Below are 14208 nucleotides of genomic sequence, written 5' to 3' on the forward strand. Positions count from 1 at the left end.
TTTTTTTTTTTTGGTTTTTCGAGACAGGGTTTCTCTGTGTAGCCCTAGCTGTCCTGGAACTCACTCTGTAGACCAGGCTGGCCTCGAACTCAGAAATTCACCTGCCTCTGCCTCCAAAGTGCTGGGATTAAAGGCGTATGCCACCACACCCGGCCTACAAAGGCATTTTTAAGACCAGTTTTAAGTGTGCTTCACCACAAGTAAAAAAATGCCTCAGAAGGCTGTATGACATCATCAGGAAGCTACCACTGGTCTTTTCCATTGGAGGCTTCCGTTAACTCACCAGCGTATCTCTTCCCGTGGACCCTCTATAGGCCACAGTGCCACAGGATCATCTCACACTAAGCTCTGTGGCTGTGTTTCACACTTCCCCCGAGTGTCTATTAAACATGATGTGGGCCTTGCGCTGGGATGGAGAGGCTCAGGAAGCAGAGATTTATTGTGTGCCGGATGCTGCATGAGAGAGGTGCGGGGCATCCTCTGGGGCAGGCTGTGTGGTGAAGGAATCTTCCTGACATTTGAGGAAGTGCAGGTGCGGTTTCAGATTCCATACGGTGAAGCATTCGGTTCTTAGTGCGGATCAGGTCAGGTGGGCCACCCTCTGTAAGGCAGTACACGGTGACCTGCCCACTGTCCAGCGATGCTCCTGCTCCAACTTCCTCTTTATCTATTTTCCAGTTTAGTGAAAACACGGCTCAGAATGATAAACTTAATGCCAATCCCATGTCCGGTGTCATAAATGACTCTTGGAGATGCTTGCTTATTATTATTATTATTATTATTATTATTATTATTATTATTATTAATGAATTTATTTGGAATGCCTGCAGAACATGGGTGAGGGGTTACTAGCACTGTATGTATGACACCCAAACAGCTGCATTACTTCCAAACCCCACCCGATCACAGCCTAGAAAATGACTGTGTGGTCATAGGCATGAGAGAAAATAACTCCATTCTTAAGGCCCAACCAAGTTTCATGAAATGAAGCCCGGCTCTTCAGGGAAGAGATGATAATTTAAAAATAAATTGGTGGGCTGGTGAGATGGCTCAGCAGGTAAGAGCACCCGACTGCTCTTCTGAAGGTCCTGAGTTCAAATCCCAGCAACCACATGATGGTTCACAACCATCCGTAACGAGATCTGGCGCCCTCTTCTGGAGTGTCTGAAGACAGCTACAGTGTACTTACATATAATAAATAAATAAATCTTTAAAAAAAAAATAAAAAATAAAAATAAATTGGTGATGTCTATTTAGAGCCCACAAATATCCAGATTCTATTTAGCCATTGAGCCAATAAAGTCAACCCAATTAGCTCCTCATTTCTAGAAGATAGCTCCTTCCCTTGGCCTAGAGACCCCGCAGAGCCTGCACTGAGACAGACACTCCATGTGGCACAGTCTGCCCTCTTCGGATCTGCCCGGACGTCCCCATATTACTCTGAACCAAGTTTTGCTGTGGCCAGTCTCTCTTGTCAGTTATAGCCCCTCTAAGGGAGGAAAGCTTGGCTACCAAAAACCTGCAGGACCTGGGTAATGTGTCCTGGGGAAATCAGGATGCAGTGTGTGGGAATGGACTTCAGAGTAGACGGATACAGAGCAGATGCGGACATGAGATGCGGGGCGCTTTCCGTGCCCCTGGAATGGATCCTAAGGCATTTCTGGAGAGCTAAGTCTGGAATACAAGCGGCGGTAAAGGTAAAGAAGGGTGAGATGCTCGATGGCGAGTGGAATGAATAAGTCCATGAACCTGAGAAGGCTGGGAAGGAGCCAGGAGGGTGGAGGGCCAGGCCCACGGGCGCACAGAGCTCTGGGTTTGAGTCCCAGTGCTGTGAGGGCAGGGCCACTCACAGAACTTGTAACATGCGTCTGCTTATTGCCTCGGAGGGTTTTCCCCACACAGTTTCAATCCCTGTATTTTAAGGTCTCAGGAAATCTTCTCTCTGTGGTTATGCTGCAAAAATCAATATCCAGGTAAGTTCATTTATTTAGTTTTACATTTCTTCAGGACAGCTTTCAAAATTTGTTTTATAATTAAGAAAAATATGTCAGACCGGGCTTGGTGGTGCATGCCTTTAATCCCAGCACTCAGGAGGCAGAGGCAGGCTCCCCGGGGAGCCATGGCATCATTGCAGGGGCACTGTGGGATACAGGGACTATAAGTTCTTGAGAGAGGAACAGAATAGACTACACTATCAGGAGCGGTAAAAGTCATTTTGATGTAAACCAGTGTTTTTCTGCATTGGATTGTGTTATATTCCTGTTGAGAGAATGTCAGAGCTCTGCCAAGCTGGGTGGATGGTGGCAGATGTAACAGGAAACAATGTCTTAGAGGTGTGGGAGGACCTGCCGTGATACAGCCAATTGGTAAGTAACGCTGTTTGCTTAAGCACAAAACGGAAAACATTGTCTTCTATTTAATGTACATCTTTTCTGTGGCTGCTAAAATGTCAGCGAATCAACATTTATCAGGTTGTTTGGGTCCCAGCACATAGTAAACTGAACGTTAAAGTATTTCTGTTGTTAGGCTATGGGAAAGAAATCACAATAGCAGCTCGCTAGCTAGCTGTGACTTAAGAATGTCTGGGATCCCAAGTCAACTACATCCTGTTTCCAGCATCCTCCCCTGTTACAGGAATTGCTGACACTGGCTGCGGGGGGCACTCGCCTGCAATCCCAGCCCATGAGAAGCAGAGGCAAGAGGCTCAGAAATTCAAGGTCTTCTGCAGTCTTATATCTAGTTCAAAGGCAACCTGGGCCACAAGATATCCATTCTCTAAACAAACAAACAAACAAACAAACAACAAAAATATCACTTAGCAACTTTCAGGTATACTTAATGACTTTTTAGATAATCCTATTTTTTTCTTTCTAAGTTTTGTAATATTTTTATGCTTTGCTTCTACAAATATAATATTGATCATAAATTTCTTTACATCATCATAACAAAAATATAGAGTCTAACTGATAGACCTTTGTCAATATCCTAGGAATATTGCATTGAAATTAAAATATTGTTATGAGAAAAATGCACGGAGCATAGACTATTCCATTTTAGCCATTTTAGGATACAGTTTAAAGTTAGTAATTATATTCACAGTTCTGAGTTACAATGGCACCCTCTAATGCGGTCACTGAAAGCAGAAATGACTCAATCATTGAAGTGCACTCTGAAGTTCTCCCCATCCCAACCTGGCCTGGCCAACTATCAGTCTGTATGAGCTCGCCCATTCCAGACATCTCAGGCACGTGGTGTCACTTCGTGAGCTACTTCACACACTTCATGTGTCCACTAGTCCTCTCCACTGTGGCCTGTGTCAGGTTTCACTGATATTTATGGATAATGTTACAGATCTCTATCTATACATAACATTCTTTGGAAGTGCTCACGTTATCAATGCTGACAAACAGTGGGTAGTTTCTTCCTTCTTAACACTCCAATGAGCATGAGTGCACAAACGTGTGAGGATCTTACAATTCTGGATCCCAAAGGAGTGGAAGTCAGAGGTGAGATAACTCAATACTCCTGTCTTTGAGGAACAGCCAAATTGATTTCTCCAAAGACCGCATTCGATCCTACTTCCTTGACTTTGGTCAATCTCGGTTTCCCTCTGTGTTTAGTATAATTGGTCTAGTGAATTAGTACTGGTTCCCTTCTGTTGCTGTGATAGAACACAACAACCCAGGCAACAACTTAGAGAAGACTTTATTCAGCCACATAGTTCCAGAAGGTGCGAGCCCACAATGGCAGGGACAGCACTGTCCCAGGCAGCAGAGCAGCAGGATGAGGAATAGTGTCTTTAGCTGCAAACATGAAGCAGGACAAGAGTAGGGAAGGCTAGGAGTCCTCACAGCCCACCCGGCAAGGCGGCCACACCCCCTAAATCTCACCAAACAGCATCATCCACTGGAGACTGTGGGTTCAGAGGCCTGAGTCTATGTAGGACACTTCTCATTCAAACTGCCACGTAAGTATTACGTGTGAATCAAGTGAGTATTTTTACTGTTAATGAGGCTAATGTTTTTGACAAATGACAGCATACAGCAAAACCAATGAGCATTTCCCTTTATTGATTGGCGTTTTACCCCTCCAAATAGCTCTTCAGATATGACACTGTGTAGGTCACACATGACTTGATGTCTAGGTTAACACAGAGAATAAGAAAAATCAGTGGACATTCTTCCAAGGTTGTGGCCCATGTGACTGAGATGGAATGACTGTTGATATGACAAAATGAAGATAGTGACGGAGAATCCGAGGCAGCGGGATGGTTAGCAGGAGTCAACTGACCCAGGTTCTGAGTGACAGGCAATTGAATGCATTAGCACGGCAACTCCAGAGGAAAATGTAGACAGTTTATAAAAGTTATTACTTGGTGAGAAGTTGGTGAAGACAAAGAGACAACAGAGTCAAATATGACTTGATATTTCTTGTCCTGGACATTGGAGAGGGTCTCAGCAGAACCTCATGCGACCTTTATTGCTGATCTAGCATGGCACAAGCGAATACCCCTGAGCATTGCCCCATTTGTGAATATATTTACTTTAAGACATAGAAATGACCAGATTATGGCTTGAGAGATGAGAGAGAGGAGCATGGTGAATTATGGGTGTGGTCGCAGTTGGCCTTGGGGCTGAAAAGAGGTTCAGGGTTGGTAAAAGACACCAAGACTGTGAGTGGGAAAGACTGCTTCAGGTCACTGCCATGACACAGCAGGGAAATACATCCCATAAGCTCTGTGCTTCAATACTTGGGCCATGGCTTCTGCTGCTGTTTGGTGAGGTTGTGAGACTTAGCAGGTGTGACCTGGCTGGAGAAAGGGACTTACTAGGGTCTGGCTTTGAGGGGTGTAGCCTGGGCCTACTTCTTGTGTGCTCTCTTTCCAACTGCTAGTCCCTTGGTAATGGACCCACCTGCTTCAAGATCCTGCCAGCTGCTGAGGGTGGTGGTGGTGGTTTGGGGGTGGGAGTGGGGTTCTGTATCCTCTCACTCCATAACAAAATAAATCATTCATTTAAGTGTCTTCCAGTCAGGCATTCCAGAACAGCAATGCCAAAAGCAGGAATTGAGGTTTTATTTATTTATTTATTTATTTATTTATTTATTTATTTATTTATTTATTTTTGTCTATAATATTGTTCAGAGTTTTTGATATCAAGTGGCAAGAGTCAGCATATGATGACTGAAACCTGAATCCTTCATCTGGCCTGGAACAGAGCCTCATCCCAATGGGAAGAGCTGTGTGCAGGCTCTGCAGTCTGAGATATGCTTTTTCCAGAGTGACTTACATCCATTTTTGAGCCATGAGCATCTCTACGCATGGTACCTGCCATGCCCAGACTCACTAATGCCTTCTGTTTTAAAGAAAACAAAAAGAAGAAAAAGAATGTTCTTTTCCTAACCATCCCAGAAAAGTACTGGGAGCCAATGAGCCTGTGACTGCCTGCTGGCTCACTTCATTCACACCAAAGCAAGGGCTGCCTTGGAGGAGGCTCAGGGTTCTCATCTATTGAATGGGTTTCCACAGAGAACCCAGTGATGGTATGTGAAAGGTAGAACAATCTTCCTCAATTTGAAAAACCTGGCTGTCTATATTAACACTTAAACATGGCTTTCTATGATCCTTTCCTAATCCTAAAAAAAGATGTCCCAGGCTGGCATAACCGTGCCTCTTTTTCAAACCTTTTGCATATTTGAGGGGACATTTGTATTTGTTGGTGAAGTGAAGCAGCTGAACTCTGTAGTGAAGAAATGAAATGTTTATTTCTGGCAGGACATGTTGCCAACATCTGTGTTGCGATCGGATGTGATCTTCTTAATAAACAATCTCAGAGCCACTGAATAAGCCAAGATAATAGAATCTTCTTGTCTGTAGTCAGTGTGTTGACAAGGAAACAAAGAGGGGAATTGTGGGGTAAACACAGGGCAAGATTACACAAAGAGAGTCGTTAAAAATAATAAAAACACCCAGCACCGAGGGGCCGCCTCCAGGCAGCAGACAATGGGGGACGCTTTTCCAATTAAATCCCTGGCTATGCATATGGAGCTGCTAAACTTGCTTCTCATTGTTTCAAATTGGTTCGGAAGAGGTGTCCTTAAGTCACCTTAGTGTGCTTCCTGAAGTTGCCAGTTCAAAATGCTGTAGGGTCTCCTCTGAGTTCTGGCACACAGCTGGCTTTTAAATGACTGTGCCCAAAACCTCCTCAAAGCAATTCTTTGGTCACTAATATCTTCGCGGTCACAGCGGTCTGAGTTTCAGGAATCTTTAAGGGAAGGTATATCTCCAGAGTTGTCCATGATGCAAGTTCCTAGGACGCAGCGCTGTGGCTTTTCCAGCAACCTTAAAAAACGGGTGTAAGAAGACACAGGGAGTTCTGTGAGCCAGCCCACGGTCACGGTCTGTCGTCACTGCACGCACCAAGGGGCTGGTGTTTATCGCTGCCATGAGGTGGATGGTTACCCAAATACAGGAGACAGTCTGTGTTCCTGTGGCTCATATTCCATATTCCGTTCTTACAGTGACACCTTTGTGGCCTAAGCTTCGTTGCTGCTGTAAGTTTGGCTCCATTTTAAGGTAACCGCACAGCGGAGGGCCCAAGGAGGATGAAGGCATTGTTCTTTTAAAGTGAAGATACTTAAAATGGCCTTTCTTGGTTTTTTTTCTTTATTGCTGCAAACCTTTATAAACTTGACGCTTAGCATAAAATCAGTGTTAAGTCTGCTTGCTAATTCCACAAAGTTAGGGAGCCAGGACGGATGGGGAACTGTTGACTTAAGTGACATCTTTAATGGTGAATTTACCGCTTTGTGCACACATCTTTGCCACCATCAATGGTCTGTGGTACATTTGAGGCACGTCTTCCCCCCCTCCACCCCATGGCTCCCTGATTTTCCTTTGGGTACTTGATCCATGGTCTCTCCTAAATGCGGCTTGCTGGTTCCTTGTGTTATGGTTTGGTTTGGAGACTAGAGACAGGACACAGATCAACAGCCTGCAGGGAGAATCACCTGGAGTTAGTAGTTAGTGGTATCCCATTGTTGGTTGACTGAGTTCAGTTAAATGATTTATTTGAAACTTTAGCTTCTTAATCTGGAGGGTGTGGGTCGTGCATTTCTCTGCCCTTATGGCAGGGCTGGGTGACCCACAGGGAAGGGGGTCGGAGCTGACTACAAACCTCTCGTTAAGTGTAGGAAATCTGCAGTCACAATGGCATAGGAAAACGGCAGACCAACTGTCCGACAGGTCACTCCTTAAACTTGACATTGCAAGGATACAGGGTTGTCTGGGAGCATTCTCATTGTTTTCATGGTCAAGTTCGAATCCTGTCTCCAGGCGAAGGCTGAGCCTGCTGCCTCTTCTCTGCAGACCACCCTGTCCCTACTGGTCTTCTCACCTGATTATTTAGATGCTCATTGTACTGGAAAAGTCTAACAGCCAGAGGATGACCTGTGGTTTCCTGGCCCCGCATGCATTCCCACTCAGCCTGTGCATGTTCCTGCTGTCCCTGTCTCCATCCCCGTTATACCAGGGACAGCAGGGACACTTGTTTACCTGTGGATTGGATTCTCCTTCATCCTCACCCTCCTAAGGACTCTGCCTCTTCAATTATACCCTCCTGCCCCTACAAGCATCTTCTCCCATGCATCCTGTGTGCCTTCTCCATCATTACAGGAGCACACCGCTGTATCCTGCATTACATACACCAAACAAAACCATCCACCAACTCCAGATACTTTTAAAAACAACTATACCGTCTCTTTTTTCCCCCTGATTGACAGCAAAACAATCTTTTGATCATCTCAGTTCCGTTTTTAGTCCTTTCTGAACTGAGAGTAGTTTAGAGGTATGTTTTTAAAGATCTGCCAATTAGATCAAAGTTATTAATTTTATGATTCATATCTCATATAAAAGTACTGAATGTTTTTCTTTGATCTATCAGTTCTTGAGAAAGATGTGTTGAAATGTCCTACTAGGAACATAGATTTTCCTATTTTTTTTCCTTGTAGCTCTATCAAGATTTGCTTTATATTTTGAGATCAAATTTAAAAATTTGCCCAACATTTTATTTTTATAGAACACAACTTTTAGTCCCAATATGTTTTTCCTAAAGACCATTATTGCTTATTTTGCCCACTATCTCATCATATCTATCCCCATATTATTCGCATATTTTCTTATACTTTAAACCTTTGTGTGTCATGATATCTATCTATATTTATCTAAGCATACTTCACTGAGGTAGAATTATGTACAGTTAATGAGGTACAACTTGTAGAAGTGATGAATTTCATGTTACACAAAATTTATAATCCTGCTAACATCAGGACACGGCCAAGTTCTCAGCTTAAAATATCACTGATTTGCCATCACTTCTTTAAGTAGAATATTTAAATATATTGTTGATTTTTCTGTGTGTCTCCCATGATGTGCATGGGGTATGCCAGAGGATGCCTGTGGGTTTGGTTCTCTCTGTCTATCCTTATGTGGATTCCAGGGGCTGAACTCACATCACCAGGCTTACGCAGCAAGCTCTTTACCCGCTGAGCCATCTCGCTGGCCCCTAGATACTTATATCATCATAGTTTAACGCTTTACTGATTTCTATCCTTTGACAGTTATATTTGTAGAGTACATGTTTTGGGGTTTTTTCCACTTCCCAGTAACCCCCTCACCTCTCCTTCCCTCTTCCTGGCAAGTTCCTCTCTTACTTCTTGGCCTTCATCTTACATGTGACCCACTAAGATAAGAGTTGCCCATGTGAGCAGGTGTGCGGGAGGGTGGGAATAGGAGACATTTGTGTCACTTTGGAAGAAGGCTTTGTCATCCTTTAGCTCCTGTCCTGAGGCCTTATGGGAGATGGTTTAATAGTGATAGACTCATTCATCCGGCAGAAGAGCTTCAAGGCCACCCAGCCTTCTGGCTTTGCTGGCTGCTTTTGGCAGACAATGGTTGGAAAGCTGGGTGGTCTGGTCAGGGATAGAGGTGTGCTTGTTGGAGAAAGTAGCTTCATTCACGAGAGACCTGGGTGGTGGGGGCCAGGAAGTGGCTCATTGGTTAAGAGAGCTTGCTGTCCTTGTAGAAGGCCAGAGTCTGGATCCTAGCCCCCATGTTGGGTGGCTCATGGCTGCTTGTAACTCCAGCTCCAGAGCGTCCCCTGCTTCCTTTTGGTCTCTGTGTGCATTCTTTTCACGCACAGAAATAAAAATAAATATAAAATCATAAGATAGAATTATCTTACTTTTTTATTGAAACATATTACCTTGTCTTGTCCCCTCACACCCAAGAAAGTATTGAGTTAAAGTAATTTTTCTCTTTGGCTAGAGAAAATGGAGAACTCTGGACTGCTGATTCATAGACACTGGAGAAGTAACCCTCTGGGGGAGGCGGTTTTCATTGGTCAGTGCCAGTGTTGCCTTGTTAGAAATATAGCATAGAGTACACTTTGGATAACACATGATGCAGCTTTCTCCACACCAGGGAGCAGTCCCATCCTTCCTCCCCTTGAAAGCAGAGCCATCCTAGAGAACACGAATTTCCTTCATAATAACATCAATGCTGTCCAGTAGGCCCAAGGTTTTCAGGAAATAACCCCTGGATGTCTGTCTGTGGTTTCACCCTCTCTCTTCTTTTTTTCTTTTCCCTCTTCTCCCCTTATCTTCTTCCCTAATGTGAGAAAAAAAAATAAAGTGAAGGCAGTTGATTTAAAAATGTTGCCAGTGTCTCACCATCCCGGTCATTGCCACCCGTGCCCCAGGAAAAGACAGACATCATCTTGACACCTGTGCTCGCTGCTAGCCCACTTTGGGTCCTGATAAACTCGTTTTGCAAAAATAATTGCCGTTTGCTGAGGTGTTCTAGCTATGTTCTTTCTGAGATTATCTTTTGTTTGTTTGTAACCTCCCTCCCTACCCCGTGTGTGTGTGTGTGTGTGTGTGTGTGTGCGCGCGCGCGCGCGCGCGCGCGCGCGCCCGTGCTCATACACGGGGAGGCCAGAGGAAAAGCTTGGGCATCAGTCCTGCTTAGCCGCCTTTTCTGAGACTTACTGAGAACAGGAGCCTGGTGCTCCCTGAGTGAATGAGGCTGGCTGGCCAGGAGCCCCTGGGATCTGCCTGCCTCTGCCTCCCTGGAACTGAGATAGCAAACCTAGTTCACGGCACGCACACACGCACGCACGCACGCACGCGGCTGGCTTCTATTTCCTGGGCACTGCACTCGGGTTCCGTGTCCCCCAGGCCAGCTCTTTGCCTGTCTTTCCAGCCCTGCTCTGTGGTTTTCCTTTATTCCCATTCTTTGTATTCTTCCTCCTTTTCTAGCGGATCCTCTGTAGGAAGACAAGGCGTCTCCTCTCTTACTGGGGCTGGATGAGGCAACCTAGTAGGACCAAAGGGTCCCTAAAGAGTCAGAGACAGCCCCTGCTCCCGCGTGTTCTCAGTATCTCCTAGTGTTGGCATGAGAGAGACGATTTATGTGATGAAAACTCCCTGGAAGGAAGCAAGCACATCCATAAAACCCAGATCACTGTGACTTGAGTGGGAGATATGGTCACAGTGTATGACACTTGTTATCACGTTTTCTGAGAACAGAGGTGCTGGGATCCCATGGGCAATCATCTTGTCATTGGGTACTGGGTCTCTTCATCTAACATATGTATATATACATGTGCACGCATAGGCATGTGCATGTGCACACGTGTAGGTGTCTGAGGCAGTCAGAGGCAGGGGTCAGACATCCTGGGGCTGGAGCTACATGTGGTTGGAGTCGTTGGATGTGGGTTCTGGGAACTGAATTCAGGTTCTCTGGGAGAACAACAAGGGCTCTTAACTACTGAGCCATCTCTCTAGCCCAGATTTTAACCACACTACCTTCCTGTTCTTTCTAGGTTAATGCTCAGTGCGTAGGTGACAAAAACCTAAGCCAGGCCACCAAAGGCCAAGGCAAGCATTCTCCTCTAAGAAACAAAAATCTATGTTTCTAATGCTTTCATTTTTAACACCCCAGCAGGCTTGCTTTGTTTTGGAAGAGTGGGCAGTTCACTTTTTCTGATGCTAGGAAACTATGCCAGCCATTTATGTGTTCTCAAAGCAGGTTTTGAAATGGGTAAGAAAAGATAAGCCATGGCTATTTGGGCAGAAAATTGATAGTACTCCAGGGGTGGAGAATAAAGTGAACAAGGATGGGAGGGACTTGGATGTCTCCCTCCCTCCCAGATCTGAGCCCCTGGTGATGCTACTTGTCTTTCAAGAGAAGTTTTATTCAACAGAGGTGACAAAGCCAGTGTGCGGCTGGGCTGGCTGCATTGTGATGCCCGGGTTTTGTGTGTGTGTGCCCCCCGGAAATGGGACACTGAGCAAAGGAATGATAAAAATTAATCTTCAGAGAGCCCATGAAAGAAGGAGAAAGATAAGTGCAAACCACAGACTCCATGAACTTTTACTTCCAAAGTTCCTGTTTTACACCTGTCTCTTTATACAAAGGCACAGGAGCTGGTCCTTACTGTGCCGAATATTTCTGGACACAGAGGTAGTATATGAAGTCAAATGTTAGCTGCTCTGAGCAGAAACTTTAGAGTTTCTTTCTTCCTGATGGAGGGCAAACTCTCTTGCCATTGAAATCTCCATCCATTCTCCTGGGAGTCTGAACTCGGGAGTGCAGGCTTCAGTGGGCCAAGACGATAAGCTGCCAGGAAGAGAGGTAATAGCAGGGACCTACCAATGTTAGTGGACCTGTTCTAACAACTTGTAAACATTGAGATGGAAACCCTCGGAGAGACCTGAGCAAGGGACACAGAAAAAGGTAAAAATGGATAACTTCTATATGCTACGATCTTTGTCAAAGCAAGGAGCAACACACTGGGGTTTAATTCCCTGCTAGTAGGATAAAAATAAGCGGTTTAACCTTTTAAGTGCCGGTAATTTGAGAGAGGCTTGCTGTTTTTAGTTCAAGCACATGAGCCTCTGAAAAACTAGGAGGATAGAAATGGCTAACTAAATTTGGAACCTCAGAAAGGTCAGAGTAAATCTGGTGTTATCCTGTTCCCCCCCCCCCCTCTGCAGAACGCATGCTACATGTTTCAAAATTGTGAAAAGGATTGTAAAAAGGACAAGCGATGGCAAAACTCGAACTGTGAAACATTGTTACAGGAAAAGATAAAAAAAGAACAGACTGTCTCGGGCTGGTGGTTTTTGCAGTCCTTCACATCTGAGCTCTAATCTATTGTTTCTGGCTTGCTGTGGCTGATAGAAGAGGCGATGGGCCCATCAGAGTGCCTGATGCTATTCTCTACTTCCTAGTAAGCTGGGAGTCATGAATGTTATAACTTCCAATTTCTTCTGCTGCTCCTCAAGACTTAGGCTCTTTTGCCTGCTCCTGACTTAGTAACTAATAATGTCCCCCTGAGCTGTGGTCTTCTTTACTGAACTTCTAACTTATAAGGAACATTGCTTTAAAATGATGGTCTGGAGTGACAGAGATTTCCCAAGCCTGCTTCCTTTGGGCAACCCTTGCTTTTGTGTGGCACATACAAAGAGAACAGGAGACACAGTTTCTTTCCTTAAGTTTTGTAATCTAACTAGGCTGATCAAACCTGGAGAGTTGAATGGACTGGAGGAGGCAGTCATGTGTGTAATTACTCATGAGTTTAAAAAATGCAGGCTAAGGGCACAACTGGCCACCAGAGATTCTGAAGGATACAGGGATGTATCACGCTGGCTCCCCAGCTTTACCTATGATTAGGTCTACTCTGCGAGGAGCAAGGGAAACCAAGAGCAGATAGATCTCTGCGTCTCCTGAGATGTGCTCCCTTTGCCAATGCCAGGCTATACCTCTGTTCTTGCTCTGAACATGCTCTGGGTGTTTCCCAAGCATTCGGATCTACCCCTCCATTCCCTCGTTCCACGTGTCTGCACCAGAGCCTGGAGTGGCCCTGTCTATGCTGTAGTCATTTGCTTTTGCACCTCTTTTCCACACCTCATTCTGAGTCGCTTGGAGCTAAGTTTGCTCTTTTATCCAGTTTTCTATGTCACGTTCTCAGTAGGATTCTGCGCACATGTCCTGATGTAAATCAGTTAATCCACAAAGTCGAACAACATCTCCAAAAGCAGGGGTACCCAGTTTATTGCCGTTGTAGTTATGACCCTTCTGGTTGCTTTTAAAGACATCTCTGCTCTGCTCCTCCTTAGACTCAACATGACTGCTTTCAGGAAGTTATCACCAGCCCAATGATGGAGCCCAAAGGGCCACTAAAATGTGGCCAGAAATAACCTTCCTCCATTGGGCTCACTTCCATGTCTCTTCGTTGTAGAACTAAAATGGATGGAACTCAGCAAATGATAGTGTGAATTCTGTGGACCTGGTGAATAGCAACAATGAGATTCCTTGTTTCTGTCGCAGGTTGTCACCTACAGTATCTTTCTCCTCAAGTCAAAGTGGCTCTCAGAAGCGCTTCCTTGGCTACATAAAAGTAGAGCTAAGGAGACAGAATGCTTCTGTGGAACAGACATCCTGGGCACCTGACTGATGTATCCCTGTGGGCAGCTCCAGGGACTAAGCTGACTCTAGCTGCCTCTCTGTACTTTACCTAATGAGCTGGCAAACTGGTTTTATCTTAGTGGGTTTTCCTTGGACTCAGTAAAAAGGATGATTTAATTATCTTTATTATTTTTCAAATGAGAGGTCCACATGCTGGTTCTTCTGCAGGAGTGCTGTTTGATGTTCTTCATAGGTCATTCAAATCGCTTTAGTTTCTTATGCACTTGGGGTTTAAAAAAAAGAAAAAAACAAAAAAAAACCCCTTTTTAAAATTTTTTTAAATGCAGTCTTTGGTAATAGATTTTTTTTTTCACATTTGCAATCAAAGTCAGGGAATGCTGTTGAGACTCCTTGCTTCTCAGAAGAACTTGGGTACACTTCAGACCAACAGCCACCTTTCTGTAGTGGCAATGGATTTCACTGACTAGAAATTATTGTCACGGCAGTCAATATAGTTCTCTCACACCCCATTCCAAGGCTCATCCCTATTACCAATTTGGAAGGATGATTATAAAATGAAATAAAAAGAAATTTATTTTGTGATGAAATTGTGCCACCAGGGTGATCAAAAGACTCCAGTATTCTGAAGCCAGTGCAGGACAGTCCCTTACAGTCCTGACAATGCACACAATTGGAGACGTTGTCAGATGTGGCTTAAACCTTTCCAGCATGGACACCCT

The sequence above is a fragment of the Mus pahari genome, chromosome 2, assembly GCF_900095145.1.
Source record: "Mus pahari chromosome 2, PAHARI_EIJ_v1.1, whole genome shotgun sequence".
Taxonomy (NCBI): domain Eukaryota; kingdom Metazoa; phylum Chordata; class Mammalia; order Rodentia; family Muridae; genus Mus; species Mus pahari.